The sequence below is a fragment of the Muscardinus avellanarius genome, assembly GCF_963383645.1.
Source record: "Muscardinus avellanarius genome assembly, chromosome: 5".
In the NCBI taxonomy this organism is placed as follows: domain Eukaryota; kingdom Metazoa; phylum Chordata; class Mammalia; order Rodentia; family Gliridae; genus Muscardinus; species Muscardinus avellanarius.
Genome location: NC_137790.1, coordinates 37,864,102 through 37,887,063, shown reverse-complemented (window position 1 = coordinate 37,887,063; position 22,962 = coordinate 37,864,102).

Here is a 22,962-nt window from a genome sequence, read left to right as displayed (position 1 = left end):
AAATTTTACTAAAATCTAATTTCAAAAGACTCATATAACCAATCGTTTTTATGAGTTCTTATAATAATAGTATGATTTAGATTCATCAAATTATAATGACTCACACCAGACCCCTGGAGAAACCGGGGGCCAGTCGCAGGGCGCTGGCTGGGTCCTGGGCAGGGGTCAGGTGGCCACGCAGGAGCCCGGAAGAGCCAGGTCTGGGTTGCAGGACTCTGGGCCCTGTGCTGGACCACGCAGAGCAAACCAGACCCCTGGAGAAACCGGGCCCAGTCACAAGGCCATGGGTCCTAGGCGGGGGTCAGGCAGGGCATGCTAGAGCCCGGAAGAGCCGGGGCCAGGGTGGCAGGACTCTGGGCCCCAGGCCAGACTGTGTGGAGCATGCCAGACCCCTGGAGAAACCGGGGCCCAGTCACAAGGTCCTGAGCTCCAGGCAGGGGTCAGGCGGGGCACGATGGACTCCCTGAAAAACCAGGGCCAGGTCACAGGACCCTGGGCCCTGGGTGGGATCGCATGGAGCATGCCAGACCTCTGGAGAAACCGGGGCCCGGTCGCAAGGACCTGGGCCCCAGGCGGGAGTCAGGCAGGGCACACCGGACCCCTGGGGAAACAGTGCTACTGAGTGCCTGATTCCAGAACCTCCTCAAACCACACATACTTTCTTCTCTTATTAAAAAAAAAAAAAAAAGGAAAGGAAAAGAATAAAGAAAAATATTGGAGAAAGGTCAAGAAGGCCGTGGAGGATGCCAGGATACTGGAGATGTAGACAAAACTTATCCAAATGAACTGGAACTTTTGGAAAAATTCCCTGTGAAGGAGGACTACTTCTTCTCTACATTCTTAAGAATCTTGGACATCACCTGTAAGGAGAGAGTTTAGCGGAGACCTAGGAGAAAGGCGGTGTTGGAAGCGGTCTCCATGATGGCGGTGGAGACTTGTATTCAGAAGAAGTAGAAATCGGATCCTACCAACCTTATTTTTTGGAGAAATTAAACCAAATGTCAAATGCTACCGTTGAGCATGCTTGGAGCACTGGACAACATTCAGAGTGGAAAAAGAGCTTGGGAAAGATTTGAAATGGTGGAGGCAGTGGCAATGGCAGTGGCCAGTACTCGGGTGAGGCAGACATCTGATGCATTACACCTGGAACCTTTGAAGTAATAACCCCAGAGGCAGAATGCTACCACCACGCACCCTCGAGAATGTGGACAAATGGCTGGGCGAAGAGGGTGCTCAGATTGGAGCCTGCTGAGGGGTGAGGCTGGTGAGGAGACAGCAAAGCTGAGATTGGAGCCTGTAATGAGGCAAGGCCATTGCTGGAGCCTCCAAGGCCGGCATCGGAGCCTGCTGAGGGGCTAGGCTGGAGCTGGGGCCAGTGAGGCAAGGATTGGAGCCTGTCATGAGGCAAGGCTAGTGCTGGGGCCTTCAAGGCTGGGATTGGAGCCTGCCGAGGGGTTAGGCCGGTGCCGGGGCCAGTGAGGCCAGTATCAGAGCCTGCTGTGAGGCAAGGCCAGAGCTGGGGCCTCTGAGGCTGGGATCGGAGTCAGCCAAGGGGTTAGGCCAGTGCCAGGGCCAGCAGCCGACATCGAGCCTTCCGTGAGGCAAGGCCGCTAACTGAGGCCTTCAAGGCCAGGATTGGAGCCTGCTGAAGGGTTAAGCCAGTGCCGGGGCCAGAGAGGCCAGGATCAGAACCTACTGTGAGGCAAGGCCGGTGCTGGGGCCTCCAAGGCCAGGAGAATAGTCTGTCGAGCCCAGTGTGGTGGCACACGCTTGTAATCCTCACACTTGGGAGGCTTAGAAGGATCACACAGGTTGGAAGCCAGCCTCAGCTACTGAATGATGCTCTCAGCAACTTAGTGAGACCCTGTTTCCAAATAAAATATAAAATAGTTCTGGGAGTATAGCCCAGAGATAGAAAGTCCCTGGGTTCCACCTTAGTACCACCAAAAACAAACAAACAAAAAAAAAATAAAAACATATAAAATAAACTCACCTTACCAAAACTCACATAAACATCAATAGAAACTGATACTAAATATAATCCAACCTACAATAAATAAAATAAATCTAATGGAGATAAAAAACTTCCAAAAAGACATCTCTAGTCCCAGATGATTCTGTTGGTTCAATTTGTCTATTTATTTAAGGAATAAAAATGAAACATATTTTTAATAATTTTTTCCATTTTTTAACATTTCTCAACAATTTTATATGATCAGTATAATCCTCATACCAGTAGTGTTATGGAGATAGATAATGAAAAAACAACTATCAAAACATTTTTCTAGCAAAACAGCATCTGAAGTTCAAAAATAATGATGAATTAAAGAATAAAATCCAATGAATTATAAGATATACAACACTACATAAAAAGCTGAATTTGATTAGGATAAACAATATTATTATTTTTATGATTTTTTTCTTTTTTATTGGTACATTGTAGTCATACATCTTAATAGAATACAAGATGGTAGAGGCATAAATGCCCACATCACCCAATTATCCCTTAACAATTCCCCACACCATTTCCATTCCCTGCCCCCTCCCTTCTTCTCATGTTTGGCTTAGTGATTGACTTTGATATGTTTGTGAATGTACATCCTGTCCTGTCCATTAGGGAATTTCTCTCTTCCCCCTGTTAGGTTGCCTTATTTGTTTATCTATAGTATCTTCTTCATCTAGAGTTTCTCCTATGACCCGTTTTCTTCCTACCTTCCAAATATTAGGGAGAGCTTCTGATTTCTTATATTTTGTGACTGACTAGTCTCATTTAGCAAAATATAATCCAGTTTTATTCATTTTACTGAAAATTATGTAATTTTGTTCCTCAAAGGCTGAGTAAAATTCCATTGTGTACATATCCCATAGTTTTGCAAACCATTCATCTATTGATGGACATCTTGGCTGGTTCCATAGTTTGGCAATTATGAATTGTGCAGCTATGAACATATATTTGTATGCATTAGTTTAGTTTGGTTTTCCTTTTTTTGGGTAGATACCCAGAAGTGATTTTGTTGAATTATATGATAAGTTTCTTCCCATTCTTCTGAGGATACTCCATACTGTTGTTCAAAGTTGTTGCACTAATTTGCAATCCCACTAACAGTGTATTAGAATGCCCACTTCTCCCATCGTCTCCAGTTTTCTTGTTGTTTGCATTTTGAATAATTGCCATTCTAGTTGGAGTAACCAAGGTCATTCTTCACAGACATAAAAAAAATCAGTCTTTAAATTCATTTGCGACAACAAAAAACCTAGAAGAGCCAAAGTAGTTCTCAGAAACAAAAAACATGTAGGAAGAATCACAATACCTGACTTTATACTACAAATTCATAGTTAATAAACAAAAACAGACAATGGGCCTGGCATGGTGGTACACACTTGTAATCTCCTCTCTTGGGAGGCGGAGACAAGAGGATTGCACAGGTTCGAAGCCAGCCTCACTGGCTTTAGAGACCCTGTTTCAAAATAAAATATATATATATAACATAGGTCTGGAAGTATAGCCCGGAGGTAGAAGTATTCCATGCCCATTACCACCAAACAAACAAAACAAAACAAAACAAAACAGCAACAACAACAACAACAACAAAAAAAAGCATGGTACTGGCACCAAAGTAAAACATAGACCAATGAAGCAGAATAAAAGACTCAGAAACAAATCCACACATTTTAAGCCAATTGATTTTTGACAAAGGGACCAAAAACATACACTAGAAGAAAGATAGCTTGTCCAACAAATGGTGTTTGCAAAACTGGTTAACCATAAACAGGAAAATGGAAATAAACCCCACATTTTCACCCTGCACAAGAGTCAATTTGTATCGAAGCCCTGGAAATCTGGTTAGAGACATCGCAGCTACTTTTCAATGGCATATATCAAACACTACAACATATAGGCACAGGTAAAAACTTTCTCAACAAGAGAAAGTTTTTTGCCACCTACTCCTTTGATAGAGGACTAACATCTAGAATATACAGAGAATTCAAGAAACCCAGCACTAAGAAAGAAAATAACCCTTCTAATGAATTTGGATGCAAAACTATTAAACAAAATACTAACAACACACATTCAAAACCACATCAAGAAAATCATACACCATGACCTGGTAGGGATGCAAGGCTGGTTCAACATACAAAAATCAATCCATTTAATTCACCATATAAACAGAATCAAGGACAAAAATTATATGATCATTTCAATAGATGCTGAAAAAGCATTTGATAAAATTCAACATCCATTTATGACAAAAACACTGCAGATAATTGGAATAGAAGGAGCATATCTAAACATTATTAAGGCAATCTACAGTAAGCCCACTGCCAACATCATATTAAATGGGGAAAAACTTCAAGAATTCCCCCTAGAAACAGAAATGAGACAAGGATGTCCATTATCACCACTTTTCTTCAATATAGTACTAGAGACTCTAGCCAGAGCAATATGGCAAGAAAAGGAAATCAGAGGAGTACAAATAGGAAAAGAACTCAAACTTTCACTATTTGCAGATGACATGATACTATATTTAGAAAACCCAACAAACTCAACCAAAAGGCTTATGCAACTGATCAACAAATTCAGCAAAGTATCTGGATACAAAATCAATCTTAAAAAATGAGAAGCTTTTCTGTACACCAACTATAAATCCACTGAAAAAGAAATTCAGAAAACGCTTCCACTCAGGATCTCCCACAAAAAAATAAAATACTTAGGAATAAATTTGACTAAGGAGGTAAAAGATCTCTACAAAGAAAATTATAAAACACTGAAAGAAGAAATTGAAGAAGATCTTAAAAGATGGAAGGATCTTCCATGTTCATGGATTGGCAGAATAAATATCATTAAAATGGCCATCCTTCCAAAAGTGATTTACATATTTAATGCAATGCCCATTAAACTACCAAGATCATTACTCACAGACATAGAAAAATCAGTCCTTAAATTTATCTGGAATAACAAAAAGCCCAAAATAGCCAAGGTAGTTCTCAGCAATAAAAACCATGCTGGAGGAATCAGAATACCTGACTTTAAACTATACTACAAAGCCAATGTAATAAAAACAGTATGGTACTGGCAAAAAAACAGATACATAGACCAGTGGAGCAGAATAGAAGACCCAGAAACAAGTCCACACACTCTCAGCCAATTGATTTTTGACAAAGGGGCAAAAAACATACACTGGAGAAAAGATAGCCTGTTCAACAAATGGTGTCGGCAAAACTGGTTAACCATATGTAGATAATTGGAAATTAATCCCACTTTCTCACCCTGTACAAAAGTAAATTCCAGATGTATCAAAGAATTGGAAATCAAACAAGAGAACTTGAAGCTCCTTGAAGAGGGCATAGGTCCAACACTGCAACACATAGGCACAGATAAACACTTTCTCAACAAGTCCCCAAAGGCACAACAAATTAAAAGGCGAATCAATACATGGGATTGCATGAAACTGAAGAGCTTCTGTTCAGCAAAGGAAACTATCAAGAACCTCAATCGAGAGCCAACAGAATGGAAGAAGATTTTTGCCACCTACACCATCAATAGAGGACTAATATCTAGAATATACAGAGAACTCAAGAAACTCAACACTAAGAAAAAAAGCATCCAATAACAAAATGGGCAAACAAACTAAATAGACACTTCACAAAAGAAGAAATTCAAATGGCCAATAAATGCATGAAAAAGTGCTCAACATCACTGGCAATCAGAGAGATGCAAATCAAAACTACCCTGAGATTTCACCTAACTCCAACTAGAATGGCAATCATTCAAAACACAAACAACAACAGATGCTGGTGAGGATGTGGAGAAGTGGGAACTCTAAGACATTGTTGGTGGGATTGCATATTAGTGCAACCACTTTGGAAAACAGTATGGAAAATCCTCAGAAGAATGGGAACAAATCTACTATTTGATCCAGAAATACCACTTCTGAGTATCTACCCAAAAGAAAATAAACCAAACTACCAAACTAATGCATGTGTATCTATGTTCATAGCTGCACAATTCACCATAGCCAAACTATGGAACCAGCCAAGATGTCCATCAACAGATGAATGGATTACAAAACTGTGGGATATGTACACAATGGAATTTTACTCAGCCATCAAAAAAAAAAAAAACTCAATTACATCATTTTCAGGGAAATGTATGGAACGGGAGGACATTATGCTACGTGAGATTAGTCAGTCACAAAAAAATAAGAAATCAGATGCTTTCCCTAATTATGTGAGTGTTCAGGAGAAATAGGTCATAGGAGGAACTCTAGATGAAAAAGGAAATCCTATAGAGGGGCAAACAAGGCAACCTAAAGGAGGAGAAAGGAGGGGGGAAGAGGAAAATCTCTAAAACACACAATGTACTTAAACATATTGAAGTCAACCACTAAGCCGAGCAAGGGAAGAAGGGACGGGAAGGGAATGGGATGGGAATTGGGTAGGGGTTAAATCAGTGATGTGTACATGTCTGTACATACAAGTTTTTTTTTACCCCAATATGATGTATGAATATAATGCACCAATAAAAAATTTAAAAAAGAGAAAAGAAATAACCCAATAAAAAAATGGGCAAGTGAACTAAATAGACACTTCACCAAAGAAGAAATTCAAATGGCCAATAAATTTTTAAAAATGCTCTACATCATAAGCAATCAGAGAGATGTGAATCAAAATTACCCTGAGATATCACCTAATCAGTAATATTGTGACATTAGTTTGTACATTAGTTAGTGAAAATGTTTGTACATGAGTACAAAAAATATGGTCATCTCAATAGATTTAGGAAATATATGTTATAAATTCAACCTTATTTTTTTTTTGGTGGTACTGGGGTTCCTGGAAGCCCTTCTACTTCCATGCTACACTCCCAGACCTATTTTTACATTTTTATTTGGAAACAGGGTCTCCTAAGCCAGCGCGTGCGGCTGGCTTAGAACCTGCATGATCCTCCTGTCTCTGTCTCCCAAGCGCGGGGATTACAAGCGTGCGCCACCACGCCTGGCCTTCAACCTTATTTAAAGACCAAGTTACTTTGTATATAAACTAGAAAGAGAAGGAGGCATTCCTAATCTTATTAAATATATATGCATGCCTGTAAGACCAGTATTTAAGAGGCTGAGACAGGAGACTTACAGTTCAAGGACAGCCTCAGTAACTTAGGGAGACTTTCAGCAATCGAGCAAGATCATTTCAAAATCAAAAAATTTAAAAAGCTGAATTTGTAACTCAGGGCTCTAATGCCCTGGGTTCAAACTCTAGCATCAAAAACAAAATAAATAAGTAAATAAATAAAAATGAAAATAAATGTGTGCATAGATTCCCCTCGAAGGATAGAAATGAGGCAAAAGATGCTTGAAATAGCTATATTAATGAAAAATATATTTAAGGTACTAAAGCATTTATAAGTAGAAAATAAAATCAAATATTCAAAACTGGAAAAAAAATGAAAGAAATTTTGCATTATGTATGGGTGAATAATGTGTACAGATACAGTCCAGAAACTTACAGGAAAAAAAATTTCCAAAATGAGTGCAACAGCTTCACTTGATATAATTGAAAATAATTGCATCCCTAAATATTATCATAACAAATAAATAACAACAAAAAAATCAAGAGATTTAAAAATAGCATAAACACATCAAGCAGACTTTCAGTTTCTAGTAGTATTAGAATGGAGAGGTTGACAAATTGTCTCTTTGAAATGTGTGAATAACAGTTAAAAATGGAAAAATCTCCCCCTGAAAAAAAGTTCAGTTTTTAATTCCTAAAAATTAAATGAAGGCAAATAACTGATTATTCAAGAAAAACAATTAAATTATGGGTGAGAACAGTGGGAGTCTATAGCCTTCCTGCCTGGAGCCATACTTGCTTACACTTGCTTTGACCCCAGCTTCTGCTCAGCCAAGCTTGATGTGGTGATATTACTACAGCGGCACTGGAAAAGGAAAAACAGCAGTTTCACTGCCAGGGGGCCAGAGTTGATTTGAAGCAAAAAGTGAGTACCCATGCCTGGCTGTACTGGCAATAAAAGTAATTACCTCTGAGAAAAACAATGGGCAAAGCCATTACTTCACCAATCTGTGATTAGCATCTTGGTAGAATCAGTGATAAAAATAACAGTAAGCAAATAAACATTAGTGGGAATCTTTGAAATTAGACAGAAATCTATATAACTCTTCATATATCCATTGATGGCTATAAAACTACATACATGATCCAGAGAGACCAAAGAAAAATGACTGCTACGTGAGATGTGAAAATGGGCAGAACCCATGAGTCTGTAACTTATGCACAGGCTTAGTGGCAGAGACTGGGAACTTTTTAAATTAGAGACTTTTAAAACACAATTTCTTTCTAATCCTGGGTTAACTACTAAACTCTGCAGGCAAAACAGTGACACCAAGGAAGTAAGGATTTAAAAACATAGATTAAAAAAAGAAAAAAACCTGGGCACAGTGGCACAAGATTATTGTAATCCCAGTATTTGAGAGGCTGACAAGAGGATCCCAGGTAGAATGTGAGTATCAGCAGTTTAGCAAGACCCTCAATGACTTAGAGACTGTTTCAAAATAAAAATAAATTAAAAGGGTTGAAGTTAGAGAGAAGTCAGAGGTAAAATGCCCCTGAGCTCAGCCCCCAGTGCCAACATAAATAAGTAGAGAAAAACAGAAGTGATAACAGCAGTGAGTGGCACACTGTGAGAGAGATAAATTTTTTTGAAACAAAGTCTCACTGAGTTTCGAAGGCTCTCCCTAAGTAACTGAGGTTGTCTGCAAACCCTGCTCTTACTGTCTCTGCCTCCAGAATGCTGGGATTGCAATACAAGCATGTGCCCCCACGCCTGGCTTAAATTATCTAGTTTAAAAAAAGTTTTAAAAATCTTTGGTGTGAAAATAAATAGGAAAATAATATTAAATAGGAACTATAAACAAACAACTAAAAACATGATAGGCTTAAAACTAAGTATATTATTTCTTAGAATTTTCCTAACATGTTACCATAGTTTAGGTGGCTTGAAATAAAGGGAACATATTCTCTCACAGTTCTAAAAACTGGAAATATAAGTCAAAATGTTTTCATAGAATTGTGTTCTCTAAAGACTTTAGAAAAAAGTACTTATTTGCCTATTCTGTGCTTTGGAGGTTGGCATTTTGTTGACTTGAAAAAGACTATCTACAATTTCTGTCTCTATCTTAAAATAACCATCATCCTTCTGTGTGTTTACATCTTTGTATACCAATTTGTATACAATTTGTATTCCTCTTCCTCCTCCTCTTCCTCCTCCTGGTCCCAGTCCTCATCCTCCTCCTTCTCTTCCCCTCCTACACTTTCATCTTCTTTTTCTCTTCCTGGTTTTGAGATTTAACTCAGGGCTTCCCCTTTTCTAAGCACCTGTTCTAAACCTAAGCTATATCCCAATCCCCTCTCTCTTCCTTTAAAGATACCTGTCTTATTAAATTTATTTTACCTCATAATCCAACATGAATTCATTTTAACATTTTTGCACCTGAAAACACTTCAAATAGGTTTCCTAAAAATGTCTCACACATATCGGTTGTGGGTGGATATAAATTTAGGGAGATGGGACATCATTAAGCTCACTATAAGTTTTCCTCTGGCTACCAATAACGTCCATTCTCAAATGCAAAAAGCATTTAGCCCATCCTCAAATTCTCAAAAGTCTTTACTGATTAATCAATTCAAAAAAGTTCCCAAACTCAGTATTGAAATTATTTAAATTATGCCTGAGTTAAATTCTACTCCTTCCTGGGACAAAACTTCTCTCCATCTGTGTGAGCCTGTGAGACTAAAAATATGCTTCTAACATTGGCAGGACAAATATAAAATCACCATTTCCATTCTAAATGGAAAAAGTGGGGTCATGAGTCAGAGGAAACTCTGAAATAAAACAGGACAATTTCCATTAGGATTTAAAGTTGAAGAATAATTTTCTGTAACTTGATTCATGCTCTGTGTCCAAAGAGTCCCGGCTATTTCCAGACTATGGACACTGAGGCGCCATGTGTCTTATCCCTCTGAGACAAAGGTGATAACCTTTTTTTTTTTTTTTTTTTTTTTTTTTTTTTTGCTGGCTCTATACCCTCTCCTTGATACTCATTAATAATTTTGTTCCTAAAATAATTTTTTCTTAATTTTTCCCAGCATTGTTCTTTCCATTCTGGGATGACACTATCTCTGCCAAGGCAAAATTCTTAACACTTTTTCAGTCTTCCATAGATATCAGTGGAATCCATTTCATTGGATAGGAGGGTTCTCTACAAACTACTTCTGGAAACCCATCTCTAATACTGATTCCTGATAATATTGCTGATTAATCAAATACCTATTTTTTTCAGTGAGTATCTGTCTAGTCATACTATTGGCTCTGTTTCCAGAGCAAACTATATAAATAGGTTCATAAATTTCCGAGTTATTTTTCTTGCTTGATAACAGCTTTTTTTCCCCCTATCCAAACATATTTAGGCTTAACTCTCTGTCATAGTTTGTATTTAGAATGTCCCTCAGACATCATGTGGTAGAAAAGATAGTCATGATGGAAATGTAACTTGGTTGCCTGGGAGGGATCACCAAGTCTGTGGCCTAGAGACTACATTTGTCCCTCATTCTCTCCCCTTGTTCTCTCTGCTCCCAACCATAAGGAAGTGCAACTGTGGCTTTGATAACCAAGAAAATGTACTATAACCTCTGGACCTCTCCAGATCTGTAAGCAAATAAATTATTCTTCCTTTAAGTTTTGTGTCTTTCAAGCGCTGTACCATAGCAGTGAGAATGATGACTGAAATATATCCCAACATAAAAGCATAGAGAAGTGGTGGATCTTTAAAAGGTAGGGTTTAGTGCAAGGGTTAGTTCAAAGGTAACTACCCCAAAAGAGATTAATTTAGTTATTATAGAACTTAGTTCCTACCAGACTGGGTTTATATAATGTGAGGCCACTACATGTTTAGCCTCTTTCATATTTGTCTGCTTCCTTTTCTACTTTACTGCATGTGATATAGCCATTAGACCTTGAACAGAGTACCAGGACAATGCTGTCTGAACTTTCAAAGCACAAGAATTGTGAGCCAAGAAAATCATAAATCTCTCTTTCTTTCTCTCTCTCTCTCTCTCTCTCTCTCTCTCTCTCTCTCTCTCTCTCTCTCTCTCTCTCTCTTTGGTGGTACTGGGGTTCCTGGAAGCCCTTCTACCGCTACACTTCCAGACCTATTTTTATACTTTTTATTTTTGGAAACAGGGTCTCCTAAGCCATTGAGGCTGGCTTCGAACATGCACGATCTTCCTGTCTCCGCCTCCCGAGTGCGGGGATTACAAGCATGCGCCACCATGCCCGGCCATAAATCTCTTTTATTTATACATTGCCCACTATTCAGCATTGTGTTGTGACAATAACAAAAAAATATAAGACAATCACCAAGTGCTGGTTCCCTTTTTACTACAAGTTATTTTCTCAATTTATCTATTTTTTTCTTTCACATTTACCATTAATATAAAAACCAAACAAGGCCATAGTTTCCATTCATTATGTAAAACTTTCAATTAATAACCAATAACAGCCCCTACAAGTGCTACCTTCCACCTAATCATAGTATAAGATTCAGTCAAGTTTTCCTGAGTGTTATAACAAAATCATCTTTCCTCAAATGTCCAATAATTTGTCCCTTGTTTTATCAGAAACAACTTTAATAGTCATATCTCTAGCAATATTCTATTTATAAACATATGTATTTTATAAGACATCAGAAGCTCTCTCTATAGTTTTCCTCTTTTTTGTGCTCTCATCATAACATTTAATTCAATATTTGTGTCAATAATAGATAAAAGGAACCAGGTGCGGTGGCTCATGCTTGTAATCCCAATACATGGGAGGCTAAGACAAAAGATTCAGATTCTTGAACAGCCTCAGCTACTTAGGCCCTCCACAAGTTGGTGAGACCGTATTTCAAAATAGAGAAATAAAAAGTAGGACTAGAAGTATAACAGAGTTGGAATGCCCCTGGGTTCAAATCCTCAGTACTGCAAAAATAAAATAAAATAAAATAAAATAAAATAAAATAAAATAAAATAAAATGTAGTAAAATAAAATAAAATACTACAAGACAATTCACTTCCACATTTTATAGATATCTGTTGAAACAGTTCCCCAATTCTTGATATGAATGTCTTTATTAATAGGTTCTTATTGATGGCAATAAGATACATATTTTAAATAATATGTAAATATTATTTGAAACAAAAGACTTTATTCTTTAGTTGTTCTGGGAATTAAAAGTCTGAAATCAAAAATTTAGACATATTTTCTCTCTCTCTCTCTCTTTCTCTCTCTCTCTCTCTCTCTCTCTCTCTCTCTCTCTCTCTCTCTCTCTCTTTGGTGGTATTGGGGTTCCTGGAAGCCCTTCTACCTCCAGCCTACAATCCCAGACCTTTTTTTAATATATTATATATATTATATATGTGTGTATAATATATATGTGTATAATATAATATATAATATATAATATATATTATACACACATATATAATATACATATCATATATGTGTGTATAATAATATTATATGTGTGTGTATATATATATATATTTTTTTTTTTTATTTTTTTTTTTATACAGGGTCTCTTAAGCCAGTGCTGCTGGCTTCAAACCTGTGCGATCCTCCTGTCTCCGCCTCCCAAGCACAGGGATTACAAGCGTGCACCACCATGCCTGGCTCCAACTTTCTTTTGAAGACTCTTTTCTCTCTAATTTAGGCTTCTGGTTGATGTCAATAATATTTGGTTTTTCTTTGCATGTGGAAATATACCTCCAGCCCACAGCCAGTGGCTATGTTCTTTCTCTGTATCTGTCACTTTGTCCAAATTTTCCTCTTTTAAAGGATATCATGATACCATCAAATCCAATGGCAAGACTATTTCTGCAGTATGCTATTTAAAAATATGTTAATATTCAGTGTCCAAGTGAATTTTTGTGGAATTTTTTCAACCCAGTACACAAATTATATAATAATTAACTATAAGTTTTTTGGACAGTTAAAAGTCTGAAAATAAGGATAAAGTTCAAATATCATCTCTCAGTGGGAAACACACTAAAGTAATTATATTCCAAATCTTTAAAATTTTTCTTTTAACTTTTTACTGGTTTGCATTGTAGGCCTACATCATAGTGGAGTACAAGATGGTGGAGGCATACATGCACACACCACTCAATTACCCCTTACCTAATTCCCATGCATTGAAGTCATACATCTTAATGGGGTAAAAGATGGCATATATGCACACATCTCTCATTTAGGTCTTTTCCTATTCCCTACTTATTCCCTTCCCTTTCCCTTCTTTTCTTGTTGGGCTTAGTGACTGACTTTGATATGTTTATGAATGTACATCATGTACATGAAATTCCCCTCTTCTTCCCTCCCATTCCCCTCAATTGGGTCTCCTTATTTGCTCCTCTATAGTTCCTTCTTCTTTGTCTAGAATTTCTCCTATGACCCATTTTCTCTCTAGCTTCCACCTTTTTGTGTGGCTATAAACATAGATATGCATGCCATTACTTTGATAGTTTAGTTTCCATTCTTTTGTATAGATACCCAGAAGTGGTATTACTGGATCATATGGTAAGTTCATTCTCATTCTCCTGAGGATCCTCCATACTGTTTTCCAAAGAGATTGTACTTATTTGCAATACTACCAATAATATATTAGAGTTTCCACATTTCCACATCCTAACCAGCATTTGTTGTTGTTTGTGTTTTGAATAATTGCCATTCTAGTTGGAATTAGGTGAAATCTCAGGTTAGTTTTTTTCCCATTTTATTTTTTTTTATTTTTATTGGTGCATTATATTCATACATCATATTGGGGTAAAAAACTTGTGTGTACAGACATGTACACATCACTGATTTAACCCCTACCCAATTCCCACCCCATTCCCTCCCCGTCTCTCCCTCCCTTGTTCAGCCTAGTAGTTGACTTCAATATGTTTAAGTACATTGTGTGTTTTAGAGATTTTCCTCTTCCCCCCTCCTTTCTCCTCCTTTAGGTTGCCTTGTTTGCTCCTCTATAGGATTTCCTTTTTCATCTAGAGTTCCTCCTATGACCCATTTCTCCCGAACTCTCACATATTAGGGAAAGCATCTGATTTCTTATTTTTTCTGACTAATCTCACTTAGCATAATGTCTTCCAGTTCCATTCATTTCCCTAAAAATGATGTAATTGAGTTTTTTTTTTTTTGATGGCTTAGTAAAATTCCATTGTGTACATATCCCACAGTTATGTAATTCTATTCATCTGTTGATGGACATCTTGGCTGGTTCCATAGTTTGGCTATGGTAAATTGTGCAGCTATGAACATAGATACACATGCATTAGTTTGGTAGTTTGGTTTCCTATCTTTTGGGTAGATACTCAGAAGTGGTATTGCTGGATCAAATGGTAGTTTTCTTCCCATTCTTCTGAGGATTTTCCATACTGTTTTCCAAAGTGATTGCACTAATATGCAATCCCACCAACAATGTCTTAGAGTTCCCACTTCTCCACATCCTCGCCAGCATCTGTTGTTGTTTGTGTTTTGAATGATGGCCATTCTAGTTGGAGTTAGGTGAAATCTCAGGGTAGTTTTGATTTGCATCTCTCTGATTGCCAGTGATGTTGAGCACTTTTTCATGCATTTATTGGCCATTTGAATTTCTTCTTTTGTGAAGTGTCTATTTAGTTTGTTTGCCCATTTTGTTATTGGATGCTTTGTTTTCTTAGTGTTGGGTTTCTTTTGTGAAGTGTCTATTTAGTTTGTTTGCCCATTTTGTTATTGGATGCTTTGTTTTCTTAGTGTTGGGTTTCTTGAGTTCTCTGTATATTCTAGATATTAGTCCTCTATTGGTGGTGTAGGTGGCAAAAATCTTCTTCCATTCTGTTGGCTCTCGATTGAGGTTCTTGATAGTTTCCTTTGCTGAACAGAAGCTCTTCAGTTTCATGCAATCCCATGTATTGATCCGCCTTTTAATTTGTTGTGCCTTTGGGGACTTGTTGAGAAAGTGTTTATCTGTGCCTATGTGTTGCAGTGTTGGACCTATGCCCTCTTCAAGGAGCTCCAAGGTCTCTGGTCAGGTTAGTTTTGATTTGCATATATCTGATTACAGGTGATATTGAGCTTTTTTCATACACATATTGGTCATTTAAATTTCTTCTTTTATGAATCAAAAATTTCCAAAATTGTTGAATAATATTAGACAAATCTTATTTCAGAAAAAAACCCACAAAAGAAAAAATGTATTTTTAAGAAAAAAGGCTTTAACTCATTTCTTGAACATAGTCAAAATGTGTATGAATATAAAAACAAATCTTAAAAATTCATGAAATAAAATGATAGATATGAAATAAGAAATCTGAATTTTGACACTAACATTAGAAATAAATAGAATACAAAGCAGATAAAATTTATTCAGGATGTAGGGAGCTTGAGTAGTATTAGTACATTTGATGTAATTGACATATTATAGGATTATAACAAAATTACAAGAAAACATACCCTATTGAAGTTTATATGAAACATTCACCAACAAAGAAAATACAAGATCCTAAAACTAAACTGAATAAATTTAAATAGAATGAAATAATAGTCTGTATTTTCTGGTCATCAAATAATTATAAATCAATAATAATCATATAAAGGTTGTACATTTGGGAAAATTAAATTAGCAGCTTAGAATATTTGAAATGATTTTTAAATTTTAATATGAATTTTAAAAGTTCTCTTATATATTAATAAAGTCATGAGGCAAATATTTGTGATAATATATAAAAAATATATCAAGCTAGGCATAGTGGCACATGCTTGTAATCCCAGCATTTGAGAGGCTGAGACTGGAGGATCCTGGTTCACAGCCACCCTCAGCTACTTAGTGAGACCCTTTGCAACTCAGTGAATAAATGTTTCAAAATAAAGAATAATGAAAAATAGGAATGGGGGTATAGATAGAAAAAAAAAATATATATATATATATATATAATCTTCAGGAGGATTGCACAGGTTCGAAGCCAGCTGTGCTGTCTTAAGAGATCCTGTTTCTAAATTTAGAAAAAGCATGAAAATAGGTAAATAGGATAGGTTTGGGAGTGTAACATGGAGGTAGAAGGGTTTGCAGGAAACCCATTACCACCAACCAACCAACCAACCAACAAACAAAGACTTATGTGGAACACTCAGGAAATATTTATGGATTAGACAATAAGTATATAAAATATGCCTGGCATCATTGCTCATCAGAAATGCATATTAAAACCACAATGACATGCCACTGCATGCCTATGAGAATTCTAAAAATTACCAAGTCCTGCTGAGAATCTGGGAAATTTAGGACTCTCATAAAATGCTGGTCTGAATATTGTGAAAGAATTATTGCGGTTACCTGGGTGATGTGTTCCAAACTAAAGAAGCCCTTGGGTGTTTTGTCTGAATCTCCAACTGATTCTATGCCTCCTTTTCACAGTTTATCTCTTTATTTTGACTTGTATAGTAAATACTTTTCAGATTTTTTAATTGTATTGCACATGGATTTGTCTTTTGTCTGTGATGAATGAACTTATTGCTCACAATTTATAAATTTTTTATAAAAAAAAGCGTGAGCACCTATGAAGGCCTTAGTTAAATACTGTTTGAACATATGCTTTTAAGTCTGAGTAAGTACATTTTTAGACATTTTAATACCATATAATTCAAAATTACTTAGTTCAAATAAGTGTAGGTGGATTAATATTAATAGGTTATTAATTCATGCTACTTAACAGTATATGTAAAGTAGGCTAAGAAACCAATTTGCAATATGGATGGGAAAATAAGTAGTTTCTTTTTAATATGTTAAGTTCAGGGTAGCTGTGAGTCATTCAGGTGATTGGTTCACAAGTATAACTTCTTTAAAGCAATTTGTCTTTTTCTGTATTCCTCTTAATGCTTTTTAAAAATAATTTTTATATCTTTATTGCTGTCAAGTTATAATTTCTGATGGTAAAATGTTACATATTAAGTTTTATATTTCCAATAGTAAGTTAATTATGACTCAAAATATATTTCAATCAATCAGAATAAAATAAACTATATTTAAACAAGCACAAATATCTAACATTAACTAATCATTAATTATATGAATGAAGATGATTACATTATATGCAAAACATATAATTGAAAAGTATATGTCAATAGATATTATAACAATGACATTTAAATAGAGGAGGCTGAATGTTATTTTCAAATTAGCACAGAGTTGATGATCAAATAAGTCAGATAGCTCTGGTGCCACATGCCTGTAATTCCTGTACTTGAAAACATGAGACAGAAGAATTATAAAGTTGAAACCAGCCTCAGCAAACATAGTGAGGCTCTCAGCAACCTAGCAATGTTTTTAAAAAAAAAGAAAGAAAGAAAAATGGCTAGAATTTTAGCTCAAAAGTAGAATTCCCCTTTGTTCAATTGCCAGTAACACATACACTTACACACACACAAAATAATAACAATACTAAATATGTTCTGAGATATTAGCAAATATTACTTGCCTAAACAATAAATATAATCTCATTTGAAACTTGCAATAAAATATGAGCACTTTTGTAGATGTAGAAATTGAGGAACAGGAAGTTTGCAAAACTTGTCTAAGTTTTCATCACTAGTAGGTGACGGAAACACATTTCAAAGCTAAGTTGCAGGATCCCAGTGTATACAGTTTTTTTTTTTAATTTTATTTTATTGGTGCACTGTATTCATACATCATAGTGGGATACAAACTTTTGTAGACATACATGCACACATCGCCCAGTCAGCCCCCACCCGATCCCCACCCCATTCTCTCCCCATCCCTCCTTCCCATGCTTGGCTTAGTGGTTGACATCTAGTATTATAGCAATTTATCCAAAATTAAAAATGATAATCTCACATAACAGTTTCATTTGTCTGATACCAAGCGTTTGATGATTTAAAGATAGCATTTCAATATTTCTTTTTGCTTTCTTTCTTACTAGAGCATATTTTTTTCTGTTTTTTTAGGTGAAACTATCATATATTTATATATTTATTTTTCAGAAAAAAATCTATCCTAATATGGAATATGAATTCTAGATACCCAAAATGATCTTGAAAAAGAACAAAGCTAGCAGATATATATTTTCTGATTTCAAACCATATAAAGCTACAATAATTGAAACAGTGTAGTACTGTTCTAAAGGCAGATATATAGACCATTGGAGTTAAATACAAGCCTAGAGCTAAATTCTTCCCTATATTGTCAAGTTATTTTTGACAAGGTTTCCACGAACATTTGGTGGTGGAAATAATAATCTTTTAACTAAATATTGTTGAAAAATAATAATTACATGGAAAAGAATAAAATTGGACCTTTACCTAATCCCATATACAAGTATTAACTCAAAATAGATAAAAGACCTAAATATAAATCTTAAGACTATAAACTTTTAGGAGAAAATCTGGGTCATAAAACCTCACAACATTGAAATTGGCAGTGATTTCTTGGATATGATTTCAATGGCACAGGCAACAGAAGAGTATACAAACTCCCTAAAAAATAAAAGAAAATATTGTATATCCAAAGACAATGTAAACAAAGTTAAAAGTTACTAATAGAATTGGATAAAATATTTCCAAATGCTATATCTGAAGGTATATTAATATTCCAATTAGAAATCCTAAAAATTAACAACAATAAAGGCAAACAATACAACTTAGAGATAGGTAAAAGACTAACATAAATAATGAATCTCCACAGATAACCAATCTTAGTTGTCTGTTGGATGGAAACTCTTGTTTCTCTGGTTCTGGTGTGTGTTACCTATTTCTTCTTTGTAGTTAATCTCTTTGAGTATTTTCTCTAGCGCTGGTTTTGAAGACATAAATTCCTTCAGTTTCTGTTTGTCATGGAAGCTTCTTATTTCTCCATCTAATTTGATAGAAAGTTTTGCTGGGTAGGAAATTTTTGGCTGGAAGTTGTTTTCTTTCAGAGTTTGGAATATGTTACTCCAAGCCCTTCTGGCTCTCATGACTTGGTTTGGGAAGTCTGGAGTGATTCTAATTGGTTTGCCTCTGAATGTCAGTTGGCCCTTTGTTTTTGTTGCCTTTAAGATTCTCTGCTTGGCTTCCACATTGGTCATTTTGACAATTATATGGCGTGGGGATCCTCTTCTCCGATCCTGTCTAAAGGGAGTTCTATAAGTTTCCTGGATCTGTGTATCAACCTCTTGCTCTATATTTGGAAAATTTTCTGCTATTACTCCCTTGAAGAGATTGTTGATCCCTTTGGTATCACTTTCTTTTCCCTCCTCTATTCCAATTATTCTTAGGTTAGCTCTCTTAAGATGGGCCCATATTTCTTCAATGTCAGATTCCTGCTGTTGGATATTTTTTTCTAGATTAGAAACTATGCATTCATTTTTGGATTGCTCATCTTCTAAGAGCGAGATTCAGTTCTCCATGTGGTCTAATCGGTTGTTTGTGCTTTGAATTGAGGCCTTTACTTCATTAATTGCATCCTTTATCTCTTTTTGGCTCTCTCTGAGTTCTTTTCGAAGCACCTCTATTATTTCTACAGTTATTTTCCTGATTTGATCTTCTAGAAATCTCTGATTTTCTGTTTTATCAGGTTCTGATGTTGTGGGGTTGTGCACATTCATTACTCCAGTGTTATTCCTCTTTCCCATGATTTCGGAGGTTTGTGCCTTCTCTGGGTTCTTCCCTTGGGTCACTATGGCTTCACTTAAGGTGCTCTGGATCTCGAGTCTGTATTATCTCCAGACCCCACTACTCCTTTACTGGGTTGTATCACAGAGTCTCCGACCCAGGGAGTCGATAGAGGCTGCATTAAACTATGGTGGGTGCCAGGTTGCACGTTCTCCTATGGTGTGATATCTCTGCCACCACCACTCCCTCACTGGGTCAAGTCCCAGGAGGCCCAATACTGCGATTTCTCCTCTGGGGCCCGCAATTTGACTCACTGTTCTTGAGTACGCAGATGTAGCTGTACTGGACTCGATGAATTCACTGCTGCTGCCGCCGCCGGTGGCAATATGGCGCCTCTGCCACGCCCTCGGCCATGAGGCTGGCGTATTTTTTCTTCTCTGGTTTTGATTTCCACTCTGAATCCCTGCAGCGTGTGCTGAGCTCAGCCACTGGGAGCTTTAAATGCTGTCTGCGCCGAAAGATCCCGCCTGGCTGTTCCGCAGCGGCTCACCTGGCTTGCTGTAGCCGTCCGTTGAGTTCGCCGCTGCCGCCAGCAGTATGGCGCTGCTGCCGCGTCCTCGGGCGCGTGTGTCTCCTCTGTGGCCCTGAGCTCTGTTCTCAGTCCGCTTTCTCTCTGGAGCCTGGTGGTTTTTTTTGTTTTTCTGGTGATGGTGTTTTCTGGCTATGAAAGGCGCTCTTTTTGTGGTAATGGAGATTGGTTGTTAGCGGGACTCTTAAGCCCCGCTTTTCTCGGTCGCCATCTTCCCGGAAGTTCCGCTGTATACAGTTTTCATTGCTGTGTTTTAATAGCTGCTATTATCAGATTTATTCTTCCTCCACAATTATCTATTTCTTATATTACTGAAGATAAGTTATTGAAATTCTATATGCGTACTTGAAGTTTTAGTAAATTAAATGAAGCTATGTATTTAACACAAGGAACATAAAGCCTGGTTATCAGGGACACTCAGGACTTTCATTTTCACTTCTTTTAAACTCGAGGATGAAAGCTCCTGTTATTTCACATTCTGTTTCTGTCTATATCAAGTTTCCTATGGACTGTCAAGGCTGCTAAATCAGATGTCTTTTCATACATGCCACTTAGAAGAGGAAGGAACATTGTCTTCCAGCAGCTCAGAGGCCCTTTAAATAGAGTGAGAGGCTCTCCCTGGTCTCTCACTGTCAGCATTTCACTGCCATCAGATTGGCAGAGGATCCTGGAAATCCTTGATAATACAAAGAGAGAACTCTCTGCTCCCTGACAGACACTGATGGCAGGGGCCCCCAGTCCCAGTGAGCCGTGACTTGGGCCATAACCATCCACACCATGCAACAGGCTGAACCCACTTTAATGGAATTGAATTATTTTCACTACACTGTAATGGAATTGAATTATTTTCACTGAACTCATTTAAATTAGGTTGTAATTTTCAATGAAGCAGACAGGTTTAGGCAACTAACATTTTTTGTTACTCCTTTGAAATGTAGGTTGTACAGGAAATTTTTCCATGGTCACTACTGCAATGTTATTTGTGGTCAGAACTGCGTTCTGCAATCTTTTATTTTGATTTTTAAAATTATTGTTTCACTTAAAGTTTTATTGCTAGTTCAAAAACTCAGAATTTCAGTTCTCTCCTCATTGCATCATTTAAGGCTTATACACTGGGCTTTTTTGAAGATATTTTGGATTACTGATGTGCCACTGTATTGAATAGTTGTATTTGTTGTTCTTATTGTTTGTTTGCTGTTCCTTTTTTCATAAGCTCTTAGATATAACACATATAGCAGAAAAAATTAAGTCATATTTGATATTTGTTGGTCATTTATATATAGAGAAGTGGGAAACTTACACTTGTTAAACATTTGTTAATTTAGAATGAAAACAAGAACTGACAAATTCTTGCAATCTCTCTGGTACAATTTATAACTGGTTACACATTCACATACAAGTAAAATGAAATGAAGAATCCCTGATATTATGTCAGCATAGGAAATACTACTATATAATATGGTCGCTTATGGAATCATAACACCTTTCCTTTACACACTGCTCAGATTTTAAAAATGTTATTAAAAATTAATATTTACTCCAGGCTTGGTGGCACAAGCTTGTAATCCCAGCGCTTGGAAGGCTGAGACAGGAGGATTGCACAGGTTAAAAGCCAGCCCCAGCTACTTAGTGAGGCTCTAAGCAACTTAGTGAGACCCTGTTTCCAAATAAAATATAAAATAGGTCTGGGAGTATAGCCTGGAGGTAGAAAGCCTCTGGGTCCCACCCCTAGTACCACAATAATAATAATAATAATAATAATAATAATAATAATAATAATATTCACTAAGATTTGTGGAAATGGAATCTATCCTTAAATTAAAGGAAGTTCTGAATTATCAAGTTAAAGAAAATATGTTTGGAGCTACATCATCAATATTTTTGTTTTAGTTAATTTTTAAATAGTATGGAAATTATAAAATACTATGCATTTTTGAGTATACCAAGATTTAAGTTGGTGTTATAGGTTGAGAACTAGTTTCTCAAGTAATCAAAGCAGAACTTCAAGGTAAGTATATTTCTTAGTATATTCCCAAAATAATTAAAGTTAGAAAACTCCAGTGATATGTGTAAACCCATTATTAAAGTAATACAATTCATAATAGCCAAACTATGAAATCTGTTCAAGCATTCATCAACAGATGAATGAATAATAAAAATGTACCATATACAAACACAATAGAATTCTACTAAGCCAAAAAGAAGTTTAAAATTATGTAATTTTCAATAAAATGTATTAACTAGAGAATATTATGCTGCAACCCATCAATTAAAGAAGGTCAAGGGTTATTTTTTCCTCTCATATATAGAAGTTACAGAAAAAACAGAAACCATTTAGAGCTTGAAATAAAATGGAGACACAGAGAAGTAGAGTAGTGGACATGGCTTGAGGGAGAGATGTAGAGAGGAAAAATAGAAGGACTGAGAAAAGAAGCAGTTTAAATACTGCTTTAGCAATATATAAAAGGGAAGGGATGAGGGGTTATGGGGTTATGGAGTAGGCTACAGAGGGAAATAAACCAAGAACTTTATACATGTACATTTGTGTCACACTAAACATCACTATAGTGCATAAATGAAATGCACTGTGCAATGAGTATCATCAAATCATTGGTACAATAATAAAAATGTATATATTTGATTTAAGATTTTTGTTTCCCGATTCACATTTTTAATGCTTCTT